This window comes from Arachis ipaensis, chromosome B8 (genome assembly GCF_059453495.1).
Source record: "Arachis ipaensis isolate K30076 ecotype BB chromosome B8, ASM5945349v1, whole genome shotgun sequence".
In the NCBI taxonomy this organism is placed as follows: domain Eukaryota; kingdom Viridiplantae; phylum Streptophyta; class Magnoliopsida; order Fabales; family Fabaceae; genus Arachis; species Arachis ipaensis.
In genome coordinates this window covers 27,303,951-27,314,986 of record NC_142443.1, presented here as the reverse complement: position 1 = coordinate 27,314,986, position 11,036 = coordinate 27,303,951, and the positions used below count along the sequence as shown (strand labels likewise).

Here is an 11,036-nt window from a genome sequence, read left to right as displayed (position 1 = left end):
TGTAACCCTAACTTGCTCTTTTTCAGAGCTTGAAATGAAGAGGATTTTGCTCGACATTTTCAAAGAAAAGCTTGGAAGCTGGTACAATTCCAAGTTTCTACAAGAAGGCATGTGAAATCGTTACTTTTTCATACTTTATTCTAGTATAAAATTTATGTGTCTATATCATAGTAGTCTTCTCCCTCTTCACAATAAAATTTGAATTAGTTCCCAGTGCATCATATCCCTACCAAATCGAACCCAATTTGCCCCATAATTGTGCCAGACAGGTACAATTTTGTTAGAGTATCTGTCTTTGCTGCATATAGGATTAATTTTACACAAGTCCTCTAATGTGTAATAGGATGGTTAAGTTTATCAGTGAAAGCAATTTTTTTCCTCCGCCAACTTTTTGTTTTCTTTTGCTAATCATACCTTCTACTTCAATCTGTTTTCTGTCTGTCACGGTAACTTGCATCTAGTTTAATCCTGTTGATGATAATTACTTCATTAGCGGATCCTTGGATGCTAAGGTTTGCATATGGAGCATTCCTGATAGGCATGTTGTTGATTGGACTGATATGCATGAGATGGTTGCTGCTGCTTGTTATACACCCGATGGTCAGGTTGGTCTAAAGATTAATATGCATCCATTCCTAACATTTGGAAATTCAACTTTTTTAGTTGCATCTCAATCAAATTTGCTGGTTCTTGCAGAGTGCACTGGTTTGTTCTTACAAGGGCAGTTGCCACTTATATAACACATCAGGTACCATCGCTGAGATTTTATTTTCTAATAATTTTTATAACACATCAGCTACCACTTATATAACACATCAGGTACCACTTACAGGGCAATTGGCAAAGTACAGGTTTCTGAAGGTATCATTTTCTGGCTAACCTATTCATTGGTTATATCTGCTTAAACTTATGATACTTTTCTCAGTTGGTGACATTCTCCTTATTTACTGAACACTGAATGCTGATGATTTGGACGCAATGTAGGTTTGCTTAAGAGAAAATCGTGTAATAGATGATGCTACTGGCTTGGGTTTCCATGCTAAAAGCTGCCCAAAAGCTGAGAAGATTGTTTCTGATTTTGTGATGAGCACATCCACAATGCTCCTTCACTTGCAGCTACATTAATAAGAATGCATTTTCATGATTGTTTTATCAGGGTAATTATTTAGTTATTACTTAAGTAATTACTAATTAGCTTGTTGTGTTTCAAAATAACCTGAGTTTTAATTTTCAGGGGTGTGATGGATCAGTGCTTTTGAACAACACAAACAAGCAAGCTGAGAAGAATGCTCCACCAAACTTGACAGTGAGAGGGTTTGACTTCATTGAGGGAATAAAGAGCCTTGTGGAAGTTGCATGCCCTGGTGTTGTTTCTTGTGCTAATATCTTAACTTTGGCTGCCAAAGACTCTATTGTTGCCACTGTGAGTACATCAACATAATAATCATTCATCAACACTAATATTATATAATTAACATGGGATTTTCATTAGGGTGGACTCTTCTGGCAAGTTCCAACAGGTAGAAGGGATGGTTTAGTTTCTAATTTGTCAGAAGCCACATGAAACATTCCTGCTCCATTTGATAACTTCACCACCCTGCAAACTAAGTTTAATAATGCTGGACTTGATCTCAATGACTTAGTCATCCTATCTGGTATTTACATTAATAGGTAGCTTATTAATAAGTAGCTTAGTCATCCTATCTTAGGTCAATTAAGGTCAATTACATGTTTTCGGAACTCAGTTGTGAACAAAAATAAATTCCTTATGCAGGCAAAATGCCATTCAGTTAGAGGAGAAGGAGAAAAGGGAGAAAGAAATGAGATCGAAGATTATTGAGGAAGCTGAGGAATATAAGGTGGCTTTCTATGAGAAAAGGAAGCTTAATGTTGAGACTAACAAGGTTCAAAACAGAGAAAAGGAGAAGGTAAAACATCATCATCATCATTGTTCACTTCCTTCCTGTCTTTTAATTCTATAATAAATTTCGCTTATGGAACAGCTATACTTAGCTAATCAAGAGAAGTTCCACAAAGAGGCCGACAAAAATTACTGCACCTGATGCCGCCTCATATGATGCCGCCTTCACCTGCACCTGCCAAAGGCCCCAAAGATGGCAAGGATGCAAAAAAAAAACAGCATCTAAAAATGGGAAGCCTGCACCAGAAGGTGCACCTGCATCGCAACCGAAGGATGCTGCCACCAATAATGGCACTGCAGAGGTACCCCAAAAAGAAGCTCCTTCCACTCCGGAGCAATCTGCTACATAATTCTGCACATCACTTAGGCTTTCTCAGAACCTCATTTCTACTGTTTCCCTTCTCAGTGAAGTCTTTGCGGATATCTTTTGTTCTTCTCTTTAGTTTCTATGGCTCATTGGTTCGCTATTTTTATATTTTTTATTTTTACAACATTATGATTTTGTATCTATCAAAATCCATTATTTTTTACTTGCTTTGACCTTTGACCATGGAAATTCAGTGTTCATCGGTTTTGATACAACGAGAATTTGTCAATTAAGTAGCTTATTAATAAGTAGCTTAAACTTTGAATCTATATGATATCTAATGATTGCTACCTAATCGTTATGGCCATTCAGGTTTCACTTACACAGGCAAGAATAGATGAGTGAACTCGATGAGGGCTCTGATGGTTTCTTTCAGCCACATGTATGGATTCTTATTGTTATTGGGTTTCCTATTTAGTGTGCTCTTCATGTGTTTAATTGAGTTGTCTCATTTTCTATTAAAAAATGCAGCTATATTGATATGCTTGAAAAGGAAGAAGCTTAAATCTATTGCTAATAAGGATCTCAACAAATCGTCTGCTGATGAGGTATTGCTAGTATTTTTAAACATTTTTTCAATGTGATGCTTACAGTTTAAACATTTTTAAGTAAGCTCTTATATTGGACTAAAGTCCTTATACTATGCTAATATTTTTCAACCAAATCCTTCTCGTGTAAAAATTTCGTAATCAAGATCTTATGCTGTACAAAAATTTTTAGGAAAATGGTAATTTATCATCCATGACCATTACATGAGCTTGATTACAAAATTTTAAACTCAAGGATCTTGTTAAGATATGCTTCTATGATATAGGCACTTGATTAGATATATGTAACGCGTATAGAATATACTAATTTGATTACAAGTTTTAACTATAAAGACCTAATTAAAAAATGAGTGACAGTGAAACTATAAAGACTTTCACTAATATAGCCTTAGCCTTTTTTTACATTCTTGTATAACAAAATACAATATTCTAGTATAATATCCAACCTAAGATATTTTGTCTTTTCGAGGGATCATCTTGTCTCTACTTTATTATCCTCAAACAAGGCTGACAAGAAGACATGCCAAAAGAAAGGTAAATGCATGTAATTGAAATCTAGTGGAGTAATTGAAATTTCAGTTTCTTTTTTTTTTCTTTTTTTTTCCATTAGAAAGTCTTGAGGTGTCCCATTTCCTTCAACTTTTATACCTTGATATTCTTTTTTGCCATAACCTGGTCCTGGAAGATCCTTAAAAAGCGACATTCGTTAAGGATCTGTGCCAGTTCCAACAATTAATATAAACTGCCTTTATATTACTAACATTGCTGAATACCAACAACAAAAATTTCTTCCTGGCTCCATACCATTAGTTAATGATATTAGTCATCATAGTTTGAATCATAAACTTATTTCAGTGTTAACAAAAAACAAAGTTTCCTTATTCATCTCCTTTCAATTGCTGTTATATTCTTTTTTACTTCAGGAATCGAAAACAGTTGACCTTGTCGAACCATTGCCTGGTGGCCAGCGGACAAAACGTACGTATTTCAGTCTTCTTACCAACTGTGGCCTTTATTTCTGTTTTTTTTAGAATCTGAATAGATACTATGTAATTATGTTAATTTGAATTAGAATTTGGAAAAACATAAAATTCATGCAATCTCTATCCTCTCTTCTATCTCAGCAGTTATGATGGTATATGATGATGTAGTATGTCCATGCTTGTGAACTATCAATTTAGGATAATGCTAATACTTAGAGCAAAAAATGCTATTAATTGTCGAAGGCTTTGGCATGAAATTCCTATGGATAGTGAAAAAATACAGTTTATTGTTGATGGAAAAAGAAGACACTGTACAAAAGGAGGGTGTAATTGTTGTGTGCAATCTCATTCCTTTTGTTACTAGGTCTTAGCTTCTTCACTAAACTCTCTTATTTTCCATACATATAATTGATGCTCTTATAAAATTCTTTTCTTCAGGTTTTATGAGGGGGTTGTTGAATCTTATGATCCTGTCAAAAAAAGGTGTGTATAAAGCTTCAGTGCCTTTTTCAGTTATTTTTCGACATGTTTGATTTCATCAATTTAATACATGCATAGTTACATTGTGCTACCAGGTACAAGGACTTGCTCTTCAGAGACTCGCCGAGGCATCGGATACGTAAGTATAATCCGGTCTGTTGAATCTGTAGTAGAGACTCGTCGTGTTAGATACTTCATAGATACTTTTACATATTTCTAGCTATACTTTATTATTTTTCATACTAGTTTTTAAACTTATTTAGAGCATCACATGATTACATTTCTCTTTTAGTTATAAGTTGTGTTTTATGTTAATTATTTTAGCAAATTTGTATAGATATATGTTAATTATTATAGTAGTGGCATAATGAGTGTATGTTTATTAATTTGTTATAATATGAAATTAATGAATTTAGATTTCAATTTGTGGTTCTATATGACCCTGCTGTTATCATTTGCATCCTTGGTTACAATAAAATCGACGACAATTCTGTCGCTTTTTAAATTTAACATAGACAAAAATCAACGGCAATGTTGTCGATTTTAATGTAAAATAGACAAAAGGAAATGAAAAATATGTCGGTAATTTAATAATTAAATCGACAGCTAATTTGTCAATTTTAATAAATAAAAATATCGACACAAATGTCGTCGATTTTAGATAATATTATCGACGACAAAGGTGTCGCTTTTATTAAATATGTAAAAATCTTAAACCTATATTACCGACACTGTAGCCGTCGATTTTATTAAAAGTTTATCGACACCCCAAAAAGCCGTCAATTTTATTAGTTTTTTGAAAAATCGACACGCTTTAAAGCGACGACTAACATCGTCAATTTTATCGTCGATTTTTAATATTATCGACGGCAAAGCCATCGATTTGGCCGTCGATTTTAACGGTATTTCTTGTAGTGATTTTTCATTTATTTTTTATAACCTTTATAACAATAACTTCTATTCTTCTTAAAGTCTTGGTCATTTTTATAATTATTTATTTTTCTCATTTGTTTTTTATTTATGCGATCTTCCATCTTTTTTTTCTCTTATGGGGTTGGTATTATGTTGCTTGATCAGTGTGCATTCTGAATATTTTAAATGTATTAAGTTTAGCGGATTTGAATATTACATAAAATTAGGATTCGAATTCTAGATGTCACACAAGTTTTGGCACCTTATCAGCTTATCACTCTGGCTGAATTCTAATAATTTCAAATTTGTTGCAGAAACCCGAAGCATAATTATTAGGTAGTAGGGGTGAGTACGGGTCGGATTGGTTCGGGTTCAAGGTGAAATTAGAATCGAACCAATTAAAATGTAATTAATTCAGTTTAGTTTGAATTTGTATTTTTTTGTGTATGTACCTAAATCAAATCAAACCGATTAAGAACAGATTGGTTTAGTTCAGGTAATTGGGTACCCGATGAAACAGAAATTCATAAAAAAAAAATGAAATTTTATCTTAAAAATTCAACAAGTACAATAAACATGTAACATCAATTGAAATAATCCAAACATATTAAACACCAAATACTTTATAAAAATATTCAATATTAATTTTTAAGATATTTATTATTAACAAAACTCTATATATTATTATTTCATAAAATAAGAGAAGTCATGTATTTTATCTGATCTTGACATTCATTAATTAGTACAAGTATTATAATAAGTTACTAACCAATTAATACAATTGGAAGAGCTTACTGCAGAGTATTTGTTAATCACTGAATCGATTATTCAATTACAACAACACAGGCAATCTTGATCTAACATTGAACCCAAATTATTTACAGACATTGCAAGCATTATGTCCCCAAAATGAAAGTGGTGATAGCCTAACCGATTTGGATGTTTCAACTCCAAATACATTGGACAGCAGATATTACTCCAATCTTAGGTCTCAAAGAGGATTGTTTTAGAGTTATCAAGAGCTTTATTCAACAAGAACTAACAATTTTTAATTTCAAAAATTGAACAGAAAATAAAATAATTAACACTTTAACGTATAACATAAACAAAAAATTATAGACTAACACTAACTTGACCGAGTGACTGGAGAAGACGATGCTAGAACCTGGAGGAAGCTGGCTGCTGGAGAGGGGACTGCGGACGATGATGTTGACGGAGATGCCGACGGAGACGCTGACGACGGAGAGGAAGTTGGTTGCTGCATCGCTGCTGCTACCAGGAAGACGATGGAGAAGACGATGCGCCTGACGGTCCCACGGACGAGGAAGAGAAGATGATGTGCCTGACGCCTGATAGAGAAGACGATGGAGAAGCTGGTTGTGCAAGTAATGGTGAGGTGGTAACTGGTGAGGTTTGAGAAAGCTCTACCTCTACTATGGTTTCTAGGTTTGTTTACTCCATGGGGTAAGAGACTGAGAATGTGAGAAGGTGCCGCTAGTGTTACTGTGTTAGGGTTACAAGTTGAAAAACTCACTAAAAGACATATATATATATATATATATATATATATATATATATATATGCCGCTAGTGTTACTGTGTTAGGGTTACAAGTTGGAAAACTCAATAAAATATATATATATTTTATTTAATTAATATATGAACGGATCTACGGGTCGGTTCGGATTCTGCTCTTCCAAAACAGTTACCTGAACCAATCACTAGGAATAGCGCTATCGGTTTGGTTCGGGTTGGACCTGATTATCCGTTGGTTCCAGAACCAATTTAATTGGTTCGGTTCAGGTTCAGACGGGTAATCGAGTACCCGCTACCCATGCTCACCCCCACTAGGTAGAGGTATGTAAATATACATCTAATATACTAATTTTATATCATTTTCTTATTGAGTAGATAACTAAAGTAGCATTTGTTTTGAGGTATTGGAACGGAGACTTGGAGACTGGGGCTCAGTATCATATTTGTTGGTCGAGAAACTATTACTAAAATTTCAGTCTTTGTCTCCAAAATTTCAATATTTTAGTACCTTCAAAAAGTGGGGACACAGGGACTGAAATTTTTTGGGATAGAGATTGAAACTTTAATAACATTTTATACCTAAAATATTCTCATTTCAATTAATTAATTCCAACTTTACTCTTTGTGCAAATTAAATTAGAACTTCATTTTTATGTTAATCTTTGTCTCCTACTTTATACCAAACATAATATTGATACTTATTTCAGTATCTGTCTCTCAATCTCAATCTCTCAATCTCCGTTTCTCTTCCAAATGCTACATAAAAGATCAAATTTGAGCCTTGTTAATATGAAAATTTATAGGCACCGACAGAACTTTTACCTCTACAGTAGCTTACTTGGCTTGAACAAAATTTGTTGAGTTCAACAGCGTAGGAAACTTGATATAGACTGAAAACAAATATCTATGATATTGTTTAGTTTTCCTTAAATGAGAAATTAAACTTTTTTTTTGTGGATCGATTTTTTATTTAAAAATAATAAAATCACATAACACTAGTTAATATTAGTGGGTCTCCAAAATTCAAATGAGACCCACAATTCAAATAAAAAAAAAAGAAAAGTAGCTAAAAATCATGGCAAAGTAAAAAAAGAAAAAGAGAGAGAAAAAGTGTCTTCCATCACACACACAAAAAAGAAAAAGAAAACCAGAGTGAGAGAGAAAGGAGAAGAACATCGACTAAGAGAAGAAGAAAAAGGGCAATATGGCAGTTCCAATGTGTTCTTATTGTATTGGTAAATTTATTTTCTTTCTTATGAAATTTTAGTATGTTATTTTTGGTATAAAGATAAATATTACTAGTTATATTGTCTTTTCTTTGATCTGATTTGAGATACTCATTTTGTGGAGGGTTTATATTAATTCTATCAATTTTGATAATGTATTTTGTTGATTGTTGAGATGTCCTAACACTATTAAAAAAATTATTTGTATACTTATTCTTTTGATAAGAGAAGATTTTACTTGATTAGATTTCATAAATTTTTTCTCTTCTAAAAAAATTTTCACAATAAAAATTTTAGTATTTAATTATTTAATTTTTGTCATTATATTTATTACTTAGAATATCTTTCGAGATACCTATTTAATTATATAAGTTATAAAAAATTATTTTAGTATTTTTGCTATCAGCCAGATTCTTGTCTAAACTTCAATTTTTTCCAACAGTTAATATTAGTTTGCTCATCGAGAATATTAGCTCATTCAATGGTTTTAGTTTTCGTTGCATTATAATATCAGTTTGGTTATTGGTACGCGGAATCGTGATTACACTTTAAGTATGTAAAATTCATCGCTCTTTCTTTCCTTGGTAATGGCGCCAAAAATATGATGCCAAGACCACGGTTCACAACTCTGTGTAACTGACCAGCAAGTGCACTGGGTCGTCCAAGTAATACCTTACGTGAGTAAGGGTCGAATCCCACGGAGATTGTCGGTATGAAGCAAGCTATGGTCACCTTGCAAATCTCAGTTAGGCAGATATAAATTGATAATGGTGTTTTCGAATAATAATTAATAGAATAGGGATAGAAATACTTATGTAATTCATTGGTGAGAATTTCAGATAAGCGAATGGAGATACTTTCGTTCCTCTGAACCTCTGCTTTCCTGCTATCTTCATCCAATCAGTCTTACTCCTTTCCATGGCTGGCTTTATGCAAGGGCATCACCGTTGTCAGTGGCTACATCCCCTCCTCTCAGTGAAAAATATGCTCACATGCTCTGTCACAGCACGGCTAATCATCTGTCGGTTCTCGATCATGCCGGAATAGGATTCACCCTCCTTTTGCATTTGTCACTAACGCCCAGCACTCGCGAGTTTGAAGCTCGTCACAGTCATTCAATCATTGAATCCTACTCGGAATACCACAGACAAGGTTTAGACTTTCCGGATTCTCTTGAATGCCGCCATCATTCTAGCTTACGCCACGAAGATTCTGATTAAGAGATCTAAGAGATACTCATTCAGTCGAAGGTAGAACGGGAGTGGTTGTCAGGCACGCGTTCATAGGGAATGATGATGATTGTCACGTTCATCACATTCAGAGTGAAGTACGAATGAATATCTTAGAAGCGAAACAAGATGAATTGAATAGAAAACAGTAGTACTTTGCATTAATCTTTGAGGAACAGCAGAGCTCCACACCTTAATCTATGGAGTGTAGAAACTCTACCGTTGAAAATACATAAGTGAAAGGTCCAGGCATGGCTGAGATGGCCAGCCCCCAAAACGAGATCACAGGATCAAAATACAATCCAGGATCCAGGATGTCAAATACATTAGTAAAATGTCCTATTTATAATAAACTAGTTACTAGGGTTTACATGAGTAAGTAATTGATGCATAAATCCACTTCCGGGGCCCACTTGGTGTGTGCTTGGGCTGAGCTTTAGCTTTCCACGTGCAGAGGCCATTTGTGGAGTTGAACGCCAGGTTTTGATCCATTTCTGGCGTTCAACTCTGGTTTTGGATCCTTTTTTGGCGCTGGACGCCAGATTTGGGCAGAGAGCTGGCGTTGAACGCCAGTTTGCATCGTCTATTCTTGGCCAAAGTATGAACTATTATATATTGCTGGAAAGCCCTGGATGTCTACTTTCCAACGTAATTGGAAGCGCACCATTTCGAATTCTGTAGCTCCAGAAAATCCACTTTGAGTGCAGGGAGGTCAGAATCCAACAGCATCAGCAGTCCTTTTTCAACCTCTGAATCTGATTTCTGCTCAAGTCCCTCAAATTCAGCCAAAAAATACCTGAAATCACAGAAAAACACACAAACTCATAGTAAAGTGCAGAAATGTGAATTTAACATAAAAACTAATGAAAATATCCCTAAAAGTAACTAGATCCTACTAAAAATATACTAAAAACAATGTCAAAAAGCGTATAAATTATCCGCTCATCACAATACCAAACTTAAATTGTTGCTTGTCCCCAAGCAACTGAAAATAAAATAGGATAAAAAGAAGAGAATATACTATAAATTCCAAACTATCAATGAAACATAGCTCCAATCAAATGAGCGGGACTTATAGCTTTTTGCCTCTTGAATAGTTTTGGCATCTCACTTTATCCATTGAGGTTCAGAATGATTGGCATCTATAGGAACTCAGAGTTCAGATAGTGTTATTGATTCTCCTAGTTCAGTATGATGATTCTTGAACACAGCTATTTCATGAGTCTTGGCCGTGGCCCTAAGCACTTTGTTTTCCAGTATTACCACCGGATACATAAATGCCACAGACACATAATTGGGTGAACCTTTTCAGATTGTGACTCAGCTTTGCTAAAGTCCCCAATTAGAGGTGTCCAGGGTTCTTAAGCACACTCTTTTTTTGCTTTGGACCTTGACTTTAACTGCTCAGTCTCAAGTTTTCACTTGACACCTACACGCCACAAGCACATGGTTAGGGACAACTTGGTTTAGCCGCTTAGACCAGGATTTTATTCCTTTAGGCCCTCCTATCCACTGATGCTCAAAGCCTTGGGATCCTTTTTATTTACCCTTGCCTTTTGGTTTTAAGGGTTATTGGCTTTTTCTGCTTGCTTTTTCTTTTTCTTTCTATAATTTTTTTTTTCGCCTATTTATTTTCTCCAAGCTTTGTTCTTTGCTGCTTTTTCTTGCTTCAAGAATCATTTTTATGATTTTTTAGATTATCAAATAACATGTCTCCTAGTCATCATTCTTTCAAGAGCCAACATATTTAACATTCTTAAACAACAATTTCAAAAGACATATGCACTGTTCAAGCATACATTCAGAAAACAAGAAGCATTGTCACCACATTAATA

The 11,036-nt window shown here is 34.4% G+C and overlaps 1 pseudogene; it reads left to right on the top strand.

Moving 5' to 3' along the window:
• Positions 1-1,776: 1,776 nt before the first annotated feature.
• LOC107611911 (clathrin light chain 2-like) lies at positions 1,777-2,271 on the top strand (annotated as a pseudogene).
• The last annotated feature ends 8,765 nt before the right edge of the window (positions 2,272-11,036 follow it).